Source organism: Pinus tabuliformis, chromosome 4_1 (assembly GCF_031772625.1).
Source record: "Pinus tabuliformis cultivar Carrire ecotype Pingquan chromosome 4_1, CPIR1, whole genome shotgun sequence".
Lineage (NCBI taxonomy): Eukaryota > Viridiplantae > Streptophyta > Pinopsida > Pinales > Pinaceae > Pinus > Pinus tabuliformis.
In genome coordinates, this window is record NC_142303.1 from 851,583,105 (window position 1) to 851,595,986 (window position 12,882).

At 36.3% G+C, this 12,882-nt stretch overlaps 1 pseudogene; it reads right to left on the reverse strand.

Moving 5' to 3' along the window:
- Positions 1–11,941, reverse strand: part of LOC149178890 (1-phosphatidylinositol-3-phosphate 5-kinase FAB1B-like) — a 33,030-nt pseudogene extending 21,089 nt beyond the window's left edge.
- Positions 11,942–12,882: the final 941 nt, after the last annotated feature.

Here is a 12,882-nt window from a genome sequence, read left to right on the forward strand (position 1 = left end):
TTCTTGATAACAATTGAAGTGCATTGACTATTGGCCACTTTCTTCTACCTTGGAAGAAATTCAATATATTAGATATATATTTCGTTTTGATTTGATTTTCCTTGGTCTACCTAGAAAATGATAGAAAATGTTAAGATCAAGGCTAGAGCTCTGGATCCGTGGCATAATCAAGCTTGAAAATCATTCTAAGGAGTAAGTCCCTTGGTATAATTATACTGTCAGTCATATTTGTAATATCAATAATAAATTTCTATTTGATACACTGTTGTTCAGGTCTGAGCATGGGAAAGAAATTTACCTATATATTACAGAGGTTTAGATGAGAAACAGATTGTTAAAATACTAAATTCCCATCTGAAGCAAGGATTCAGAGCGAGCTATATGGATGACAGGAATAATGATGAGAAAAGAAGCAGGTCGAAGATAGCTCAATCATTATTTGGACAAAGTTACTTTTTCAATATCTAGAGGGAGCCATGATCGAAGATGCAGATGATATCCCTCTCGTTCATAGATGGAAAACCAACCTTGATACACTATTTCCTGCACTTCAAGATATGATAAGATGAAGAATTTGTTGATATATATATATATATATATATATATATATATATATATATATATATATATATATAGATATAGATATAGATACACACACGCACACACATATATGTGTGTGTGTGTATGTGTGTGTATATATGTACATGTATATATATCTTGTAGGATCCTTGGTGTTCTTGATAAACACCTATCATATGCCTTGCTATATATAGACTATGAGTCAGTCTTTGGATGAGCCTCATATATTGATATCTGCTTGTTCTATTATCTATGGTTTGATGTACTCTACCAGGAAGCCAAGATTCCATATTAACTGAGCTGGCAATAAGAAGAATGGAAAGAGCACATATAGGTGCTATATCATTTGGGATCCACCCTCGTCATGGATGAATCATTAACTAAAGAATCATTGATTGAATTCAGTTTCTCTAAGTAAGCATGGCTTATTATGAAGCCACTCGCTTGTAGAAACTCTTTAGTGAGCCTTTTTGTGCACATGTTGGAAACCACCATTGTATTTTGCAAAATGGGAATCGTCCTTAAGATAATTCGGTGTTCCACAATTTTTTTTAGTATAGCATGGAGCAATCAAGCTCCATTATTTGAGGATGGATGTGTCAATTACCAACATCCTCACAAAGCCTTTTGGTAAGGTCAAGATTATCTTCCTTCAGAGGGAGGTTGGGAATCATGGAAAGACCCTTCCATTAAGGTTTCAGTTGAACAATGAGCTCAGGGAGCTCCCAGGGGCTTGAGGTACTTCTTGGAGATATGAGTGACCATAAGGTGAGTGGTTCACCTTCCCCTATAGGTGCATTGTGCACAGGGTGAGTGGTTCACCTCCCCCTATGATACCCCATGACGTTTGACATGTGTGTAGGTTGAGTGGTTCACCTCCCCCTATGATTAATGACACATGTATGTAGGGTGATTGGTTCACCTTCCCCTATGATTGATGGCATATGCATAGGATGATCGATTCACCTTCTCCTATGGACAACCTAGTAAGAGTTACATATAAGCATCTTTTGGTTGTCACGTGTGGACATGACAGTGGGATATGGTTCATCCTTTCCCCACATGTAGGATTCTCATTCCCTACGATCGATGGTTGACATATTGGTGGGATGTGGTTCATCCTTTCCCCACGAGTAGGATCCTTCCTACAATTGATTGGTTGGCATGCATATAGAACATCGTTCATCCTTTCCCTACTCTCGATGTTTTACATGCGCATAGGATGTGCTTTATCCTTTCCCTACGATGGTTGTGACATGTGAATGTAGAATGTGGTTTTGAACTTTCCTTATGTGTGGTTGTGAGCAGGATGTGAGTTTTCTTTCCCTGATATTTCTCCAGCATACATCCTACCCATGTACTCCGGGACTCATGGGAAGTACCTCTCATCTGGCCAATGAGTTGGGAAAATTTGATAGGGACCATAGCACTATTGATGGACATGTCATGTATCGTCATACTCCATATGACTAGGATGGATTGTGTTCAACAACTTAACTTGGGATCAAGTATGGACTAAATTTTGTTAGTGGAGATTGGTAAGGTTTTATGCCTCACTCTCGACCAATTCTTCTTCATTATATATATCAGTGTTCAATAGAGTAGAGACGAGATGCAGAGATGATTCACAAATGGCATGATAATTGATGGATTGGCAAGAGAAATTCTCCCTAGTTGAGAGGGAGTGTTAAAATTGGCAACTAGGGCCAAATTCCTCTTTGGACAACTCCTTGGAAAAAGCTAATTGTGGCATTGAATTCCTCTTTTCGAAAGGACCAAAATCGACCTAAAGATCATCAAATTTGGACAGGGAAAAATATGCTTTTGAAATTAAGCCCACGCATGTGAAAATTGTCAAGGTCATCTTAGGGTAAAATAATCAAATAGAACCCCTCTCTAAATCCTATAAAAGGAAGTCCCCTCCATCACCATTACACACATATTTATCTCTCTAAAATGGTCGTAGAAGGAAGATAGCTCCAGTGAAGGAGGAATGGCATGATTGACATATTGATTGGCCTATTTGATGGACCAAGTTACTATAGTAGTAGCCCAAGCCTATTAAAGGAAATTTTGGAATTATTTGAAGATTGTTCTGGGATTTTCTATTTCATATTACAGGTCTAAGCTATTCCCAAAGATGACCACAGACATAATGAAAGAGTTGGGCTGTTTTGGGTTGATTTTATGGTGTGAAACCTCTCTCCCAAGAAACTTTCATCTACAAGAAGTCTCTCTCAAGCATGATGCATACCTTATCTGACTTAACAATAGGCTAAGAAGACAAGCTACTACCCTGGCATACTACAAATCTATTTCGATTAGCATGGAGACTTATTTAGGGTTTGGATCAAGCTTAGATTAGAAGTTGAAGAAGGACAGATCAACATGAAGGGTGTCTACAATTGTATTAGGTTGTTTGAGGTGTATTTATAAAGGTTGTAACATTGTGCTTCATTCCCTAACCAAGAACAACAAGCAACGAAACTCCAACTCTTATAAACATATGATGTTCTCATGTAGTCGTGAGTGATAAATGAATGGTTGACCTGATTAAAGTAATTCCTTGATAGAAAGGTATTATCCCTAACCAGTCAACTTCTTCTACAGTATGACATCAGCTCCATAGTTGCATCTATTATTAAGGGAAGTGATAGTGGCTCTCCTATTATGCTAGTCAAGCTTGACCTTGAATTATTGTACTTTCTCTGAATGTTGAGAACATCGACAAGGGTCCTGAAAACCAAAAAATTGTAAAAACTGAGAAAATATCGGTAAAAATCAGCAAACATTAGCAAAATTTAGATACCATCAAAATATCAGTAAAAATCGACAAACATTGGCTAGGCCAAAAAAGCATGAATTATAGATTAAATCGGGATGTTATCGAGAAGTTCGCAACACTACTTTCTCTCTCTCTCTCTCTCTGTTGAACACTTGACATTAATAGTGAGAAGAACTGATCAAGCGTATTCCCCATCTTGGGGTTTTTCCCTGGCTTGAGCCATATTCATGTGTCCTCTTGTCTGGGCTTGTCATCTACATTATTCGTTTATATTATTTCTTCAATTACTGTCAATGTTATAATGATTGATGTGATTGCTAAGGAAAAGAAGTGAATTGATAAGCAAGCTAATATGTAAAATTGAAATAACTGTCCTAAGAAAACAACATGTTAACCTAAAATTAACATTCATGCTCTTGAGTACATCTCAAATGTCTTGGCACAATCTTGATACTCCATGTCAAAGAATATATACTAGTTCATCTGACAAAAATGTCCCAAGGCTTCTTAACACAACTCCCACATTGGGGATAACAAGTGTGAACTAATTTGGCCTCATATCTGCTAAATGCATTTGATGAAATATGTTTAGTGCTAGCTCACAATATCCACTCTGAGCATACCTTGAAATCATCGTATTCCATAAAAGCAAGTTTCTTATAGCCATTTTTCAAACACTAAGTGTTCATACTATACACCTAGACATTTCGCATACATAGAAAGAAGTGCATTCCCTACCGAAAGATCTTATTCAAATCCCAACTTAATGAGCATAGAATTAACCCACTTTCCATTCTCTAAGTCCTCTTGCGAGGTGAAGGTGCCAAGAATGGAAAAAAAGGTGATCGAATCCAATTCCACCCCTCCCTATTGCACTCAAATAAACAATTTCAAGGAAACCTCATAGTACCCCTCCTAAGCATAACTTGCTTGACTTGTTTGGCATTTGCACCACAAGAAAACATCCAGAGAACACTTAGGAATGTGAATCTATCTGGCTTATGCTCCATCTGGCCAAAACTATTTAATACCTTGACAATATACTTGACCTAGGAATACCCTATTCAAATCTCTGATCAAATCTTAAGCTTGAAAAAATCTTAAAGATGTTTGTGAAAGTTAATCTATCGGGTTTCATGCCTACCAATTTCATTTAAAAAAACAAAATAGTCTCCTTACACTACTCACTCTGTGCATAACCTGCAATAATTACATTTCAAGAAACCAAATCTAGTTTAGGCATTCCATCAAACGTTTCCATGCATCTCTTAAATACCACATATTTCATACATGTTGATAATATTATTCCCCACAAACATGTCTAAAAGAAATCTAGTTTTATTATGTAAGAATGGACCTGACCTCCTTCTTCTATAGCTTTTGAGCCAATGCATACTTGCAAAATATGCACATAATAACTTCACTATGTCCAAATATCTACGTGTTATATATGCTTCAAACATGATAATAGCACATGCCATTGTTTATTCCATCCTTCCTTGAGTAAGAGTTGAAATGCCAAAGTCTAGAATGAAGTTTATTTGATTCCTTGGGTGTAGCATGGAAACATTGAATACAGATCTCAAGCGAGCAGTGCATTCAATATTTTGGGAAATCCACTCAATGCTTTCACTAGTGAAAAGGAATATCTAGTCTCAAATAGGATGTTTACAATAAGAACAATAATTTATGGATGAGAAACTCATTGCCTCATCTAACAGTGATGAATATGTGTGGAAATGCATGATTATTGAATTAGCTTGGTGGTGAAAATCTAATTTTTGTAATGCCTGACCTATAGTTTTTAATCATGAGATCTTCATTTTAGGTTATCATTCTCACAAAATAACTCTCCATAGTTGTACTATGATTTATGATACATGGACAAAATCTCTTGTTTATAAGGCATCCATGATGAGCTCTAGAAGGAACATTTCTTGTCTTGTTATTTCTAATAGGAGTTACATTGTTGGAGGCTCCATGAAATGGCAACATGCTAGTAGGGAGGCCATTGTGTGCATTACCAACTCTAATTTATGGAAACAGTTTCAAAAATTGCCCACAAATCTACTTTGTGTTATGCCCACTTCCTTGTGTTGAATCAAGAATTATCACTAGCATTGGCATGAAGGAGTGTGATCTAAAATCATTCTATATGCAGAGCTCCATGTCCAATTTCGGGATATTTTTGTTAATTACATCGCCTCTCTGGTTCCTCTAGCCCAACCAAAAAATAAATTACATAATAGTAGACTACATCACAACTACTCAGTCTAATCATCCATGGCAACTACATTAAACAGATAATAATTTCTTAAACACTTACCTTCTCATCCTCCTCCACAGATGGAGGAGGGTGGCCTTCTTCTTCTTGAAACTGAATAATCACTTCATCATCTTTTCTTGTCTAACTCTCATCGCTTCATCATATTTTCCTGTCGAACTCTCATTGCTTCATCATATTTTACTGAGTCAAACTCTCCAATGCACTATCTGTATCAATGACAGAGTTTTTAGGCTCCCTCCTCCAACTCTACTTTATTGTGTTGTTAACAGAATGTTATCCATGTCTGGTTTTCCCACCAATCATTGGCCATACCCTGTTAAAATTTAAGTGCTTTGGCCATACCCTCTTAAAATTTAAGTGGAGTGGGAAAATGAAATTCAAATGTGTTAAAATTTAAGTATTTTGGCCATACCATTTTAAAATGTGGATTGGGAAATGAATCAAAATAATTTTAGCTATGGGTCAAAAACTTTTTCCATAATGAAAGCAAAAAAAAATTAAATGGAATAATTTTCTTTTAAAATTTATTTAAATATTATAAATGTTTTAATATTTTTCAAAAGAAAGGTAGAAATATGTTGAATTTGTAAGCTATTTTGTCTTCTCAATTTTTTTTATTATTTTCATTGTATATGACCAATCTATATCCATCTTAACTTTGGATCTACCAAGTGTTTAGAGGGATCAAATATATTTTCATTCTAAAAGAGGTTTGCACCTTAAGAGATTTGATCCCTCCCTCTTGGTGCTTGGTAGATCCAAAGTTAAGATGGATCTAGATTGGTTTAACTATTAATTATAATTAATTACAATTACAATTATAATCATTAATTTTATGTTATTTTTATTTTCAAAATGTTAAAGAGGACATTACAACATCTCTACCATGAGAGAGGAATTCAACAATGGAGAAACCCTAGAGGGCCATGGAAAAAATGCAAGCGAGGAAAGGGATGTGGAGTTTTAGACTAGAGCAAGGCGTAGTTTTGACGAAGAGTGAATGGGTTATGGACAATGTCAGGCTCTGATATCCTTGTCAAAATACAAAATAAGTTAAATGATAACCATGTGTTTTTTATCCACGTGATATATATTTTTTAAGTACAGAGACGTTCACCATGATAAACCCTTTGAAGACACACAACTACTCATGGAATATGTTTTTCAGATGAAATGTTGGTTTCTTACTATCAAGCCTAAATGAAGGAGGAATTGGTGGATTATGCATTGGAGGAGGGGGTTTTCAACAAATATGGGCTAGTATCAAGGATTTTATCCATTCGCATTTGGAATTCAAATCAAAATATCACCATGTTCCAGTTTCTGGGCCTACCAGGTCTTTGGAAAGAAAAGTTAAAAATTCAATAGGGTAGTGATCTGGCGGTTCGGAGGCCCTAACCCCTACTCCAATTGCGCATTCTTCTGGTTTTTCAGTTTTGGCCAGCCTAGGGCCTAAGGTTGTTTGTCATGGGTTGCAAAAATTTTATGGGGTTCTCTAGCTATGATTTTGGTTTCCCTTTCATCTCAGAGATCAAAGGAAGACATGCAATGTGTTACGATTTTCCTGGGGTTTTCAAAAGTTTCAAAAGTTACAACTTTCTCTGATTTGTTTTCTTGCTTGTCCTTCATCTCAAGTGTCATTGGCCTCACCCTCCTTGGGAAAACTAGTGAAGGGGAGCCTTGCCTCGATGATGGAGGAAGGTCGAATTGATGTTGAGAATGGTGTTGGGGTTTTCGAGGAGAAACCCTCTTGTGAACAAGAAGGAGTTGGATGGTTGAGGGTGTCAGTTGGATGTATAGAGATTAGGAATTATTGTATGATTTTAAGCAATGGTTGACTGCAATGGAAAATAGTGATAGTAATCATATGTTAAAGGAGACCTCCTTAGAAAGTTTTATAAGGAGATGGTGTAAGGGTTGACACAACATTACTTATTAGCTTTGATGGCATGACTATGCATATTTGGAATACAAGAGGCTCTTGCATGTTGGTATGTCCATCCTATACAAATCATCTTTTGGCCAAGTTTGAATATAGAAATTGTTGGGTAGTTGTAGTTGTTTGTTTTCTCACAAGCTATAGGGGAAAGTTAAACATGACATATTTTTATCATGATTTTATTGATGTTGAGCTTATGATGCTTCCTGCATTGTGCCTATAGAATAGGTAATCCAAGATAAGATGCCTTAAACTATCCACAAATAAGTATTGCATTGTTTCTATGCTTTAGGAATACTTTGCATTATTTTGTCATGCCTCTGAAGTATACTTTGCACTATTACAAACCTCAGAGATATACATCACATTATTTCATGCCTCAAATATTTCACAGAGATATTGCTTCAGAATTCGTTGTCTTTCTCTACCTTCAGACTTCGTACTTTTCTTTAGACTTTGCACCTTTCAGACTTCGCACCTTTATGTTTCAAATCTTTACTATTGTTTATCCCTCCAAATTTCTTTGAGTGAGTAGCCTTTTATTCTATTTCTAGCCTCCAAGAGTGAGTAACCTTGTCTTCTATTTCAAGCATCCAAGAGTGAGTAACCTTGTCTTCTATTTCCAGTATCCAAGCTTGAGTAGCCTTGTCTTGAGCGAGTAGCCTTGTCTTCTATTTCAAATCAGATATGTGTGATTATTATAAGCTCCAATTGGGATGTGATTGAACTATATATATAGTCTTCTCCACAAGCGAATGGGTGCCACATGTAGTTGAGCCAATTTGAGGGGCAGGAGGGCTGACTTGGAATATTGGTGAAACAAATGACAAAAATTCAAATTTTCTTCTTTTACAAGGGTCACGAAGAACATGCCCTTTTACATTTTATTTTGACTAAAACAAGCATGAAGAACATGCTAGAGAATAATAATAATTTGTCTACTTTTGTTTTTACATGAAATACATTTTGATATAATAACAATTATGAAGACATGAAAAGCTACCATGCATGTGACGAAATAAAATAATGGATTTATTCCAAAACCATCCAACAATGTAAGAATTGCATGGTTATACTATTTAATTTTTTATATATGTTTGACCTATGTTTGGAAATAAGGTTGAGTTTGACCTATGTTTTCTCCTCTTAATGTATCTTCTAGCCTCACATATGTTGAATGTATTAGTGTAATTACGTTTAGAAGCAAGCCATTCCTAAAGAACGAGGTGGTATTCTCACCAGATGCAAAAGGGAGATTCAATTGTAAGATGGCCTTGGCCAACTTTGCATTGAAGGCACAAAAAAGGGGATCAAAAGGGGATAACCTAGATATGGATAGCTTGAATATTGCACAATTCATGTAGTTGAGGACTGCTTGTGAGTTTTGAATTGTTGAAATTCTAGTGTTGCAATGACTAGAATAGTTTTTCACAATTGATAACTACTTATCTTGATACAAATAGTTCCTTCTTTATCCTTTAATCGACAAGTAGCTATACATGAAAAACTTCAACCAATAATTCTTCAAAAATAAAAGTAAATAGAAATCACAATAGACCATAAGAAAGAGACAAGACACACCAATATTAGGCTCACATCCAAGGAAACACCCACAGGGGGAAAACCCAAAATTCTTTCCTTATGAGAGAGATATTATTTCCATCAATAGTACATATGAATGTTTAAACAAATCCAAAATAATCAACAATGAGATACCCAATCAAAGTCTTCACAAAGAAATAGAGATATTCCACTTATGTCCAATGAGAGGGTATGCATAAGGAGGCCAAAATATGGACTTGTAATCACTATGAAAGTAGGCTGAAATCCTCACTATAGTTACCACAAAAGTCTGCAAATGAAATATCAAGAATTTGGCCCTAAATCCCTTGGTCAAACTTCTGGAGTATGTCATATAAAAGCGTGATCTTTGTTGTAGATTTAGCCTCAAAAGAATCAATAAAACAGATATTAAGATGATCCCAAAGCTTGCCTAAGTCACTGTAGTCAACAAACCCTTGAAGGAGATCCAAACCACAGTGAAAAATAAACTTATTTATACTCTTCGCACGTGCGGATATCTCTATAATAGAAGACCAAACTTGTTTGTAATTACAGACCTCATCGTTATGTTGTATGGATGGTGAAATGAGGATCAACGAGCTCCAATTTATAGGAGTATGTGAGAGCTAATTAGCCTTAGTAGGGAAAACAAATGTCTTCTTGGAGTCGACTTGTGCTAGAGCCAAGATGGGCCAACTTGAGATGCCAAAAATGCATTTCTTCTTCATGTTTCCAATGAAAAATGTTGACCATAACTACTTAATTTTTCAACACTCCCTCTTAGATAGGGAGCTAGTTTTTCATTCTCTCACAAAATCAATCTTCTCGACCAATCCATAGGTCTCAAAGCCCACAACCTAAGGAACAGAATACAATCCAAGTTTCTCTCTTTCAAACACATCATAAGGAAAGATACATAATATCTATCTCAAAGCATCTCCTTGAACACGAGGTTTCATGGCACAAAGTCTAAGGGAGGAACCAACGAAGCATCTAACGTACCACAAGGTATCACAACACACAAACTACATGAGGAATAATCAATAGTGCATCTCCCAGACAACAATGTCTCATGACACACAACCTATAGGAGGAATCGTCAATACATCTCTCGAACAACAATGTCTCATGACACACGGCCTATAGGAGGAATCCATCTCCCGAACCACAATGTCTCAAGACACATAGCCTATAGGAGATGGTATATCCATGATTTTATGTAATCAGTGCTCCCTCTGACTCAGAGATGGGTTCTTAACAACTTCAAGTTGTTCTCTAAAATAGCCCAACTTCATACGGGACGTTGGCTTCATCAATACATCAACAACCTACTCATTGGTAGGAACATATCTGAGCCTCACAACTCCTCTTTGGATAATATTTTGGATGTAGTGATACTTGATTTCATTAGGCTTTGATCTGTCATGGGACATTGGGTTCTCAGATAACTTTACACAACTTTGATTATCACAATAGATAGTAGTTGGATCTAACATTTGAGTAAACGAGTTAGAGAACAATTTTTGAAATCATATAGCCTCACAACAAGCAACATTAACAACAATGTATTCAAATTCAATTGTACTTTGAGAAATAGGGGTGTTTTTCCTGCTATACCTTGAAACCATAGTAGAGCCTAGGCTAAAACAATATCCAGAGGTGTTCTTTCTATCATTAGAACTACCATCCCAATCAGCATCGGTGAAGCCATGTAATTTCCATTTCACCATTAGAAGCATACATCAGACCATACTCAATGGTACCTCGCAAGTACCTTAATATATGTTTTGTTGCAACCCAGTGCATATGATGAGGCTCCACCAATAATTGACTCAATGTATTAACTGCATAACAAAAATCTAACCTGTTATTCACAAGATAGTTCTACAAGCCAATAAATTTCATAGTAGGATCAAACAACTATGATTCACTGTCCCAGATATTCTTCAAGTTTTTCACCATAGGGGTGTTCATCAACTTGTAGTCCATCATGCCAAATATCTGAAGAATCGAAACAATGTACTTGCCTTGGCCCACAAAGATCCCATCAGGTTTTTTCCCAAATTTCCAACCCCAAATAGTAATGCATGAGGCCAAGATCTTTCATCTCAAACTTGGAAACCAACTCCCTCTTGCACTGAAAAATCAATACTTCGGCTCCTATCAAAAATAAATCATCTACATACAATAACAATATCATGGGTTCACCATCAACAACCTTGAAATATAGATTTGGATTAGCAACACTCTTCTTGAAGCCCAGACTCAATAGATAACCATCAATACGGGAGTACCATGCACGAGGGGCCTACTTCAGGCCATACAAGGCCTTCTTTAATTTGAAAACATGTGTCTCTCTATCGTGGACCTTAAAACCTTGATGTTGTTCAATGTAGACTTCTTCTTATTTGACCCCATTCAAAAACTAAGTTTTGACATCCATTTAATGCAATTTCCAACCTACAATAGATGCAAGAGGAATAATAGATCTAATAGATGCATACCTGGCAATGGGAGAAAATTTGTCTTCATAATCCTCTCCCTCTTTCTGGGAGAATCAACGAACCATGAATTTAGCCTTATATTGTTCAAAACTTCCATCAATAACATTTTTTATCATATAGATCCATTTTGAAGACACAACAAATTTACCCTCAAGTCTTGGCACAATCTCCCAAACATCGTTTTTAAATATGGATTGATACTCTTCAATCATCACTTCTTTCCATACCTTCTCTTCAACAACTTCTTCATAGGAGGATGGATCGTATTCAATGATCTTGCACATCAGGGCTATATAACCAGAGTAATTTTAGGCTTCTTGCTTTCCCTGGAAGTCCCATGAGGAACAACATGACCTTCAACTTCCTTCAATCTTTTCTCTAACCAGGCATATCTCTTTCTTGTCTCGACAACATGAGCTTTGGTAGATGTAATAGGTTCATGATCATTGTCTTCTACATGAGGGTCTTCATCCATAGGCTCAGGTTCATTGGACCTTGATTCCACATTCTCCGGGGCTACTTGTACTTCATTACTAGAGTCCACGTGTGAACCCTTGGACTTCCAGAATGCAACATCTTCATAAAAAATAATGTCCTTGCAAGTCTCAATATATCGTTGCCCTGGAATATAGACCTTAATCGCCTTTGAATTCTCATTTTATCCAACAAAGGTACCCTTCTTCCTGGATGGTTCCAACTTTGTCCTTTTCTCTCTAGGTACATTAACAAAAACAGGATAATCAAATATTCTTAGATGTTCAATATTTGATCTTTCAACTGTAAAGACTTCTCCGGGAGCCTTATAATATAAGACTCACTGTCGACATCTACTTTGAACATAGACAACAGTCCTTGCAACTTCACCCCAAAAGAACATCTACAATTCTTGATCATGAAGCATTGCTTTGACAACTTCCATTATAGTTCTATTCTTTCTCTTTGCAATTCCATTTTGTTTGGGTTAGTAGGGAACTATCAACTCCCTCTTAATTCCAACATCCCTACAAAAATCAATCAATTCATTTGATACATACTCCCCACCATTGTTAGACCTTAGAGTCTTGATTCTTCTTCTTGTAGCATTTTCAACCCGTGCTTTGAATTCACGAAACTTTTCAAACACTTGATCCTTGGTCTTGAGAAGATAAATCCAAGTTTTGCGAGAATAACCATCAATAAAAGATACATAGTATAAGCATCCACCCAAGGTTTTATTAGGCATGGG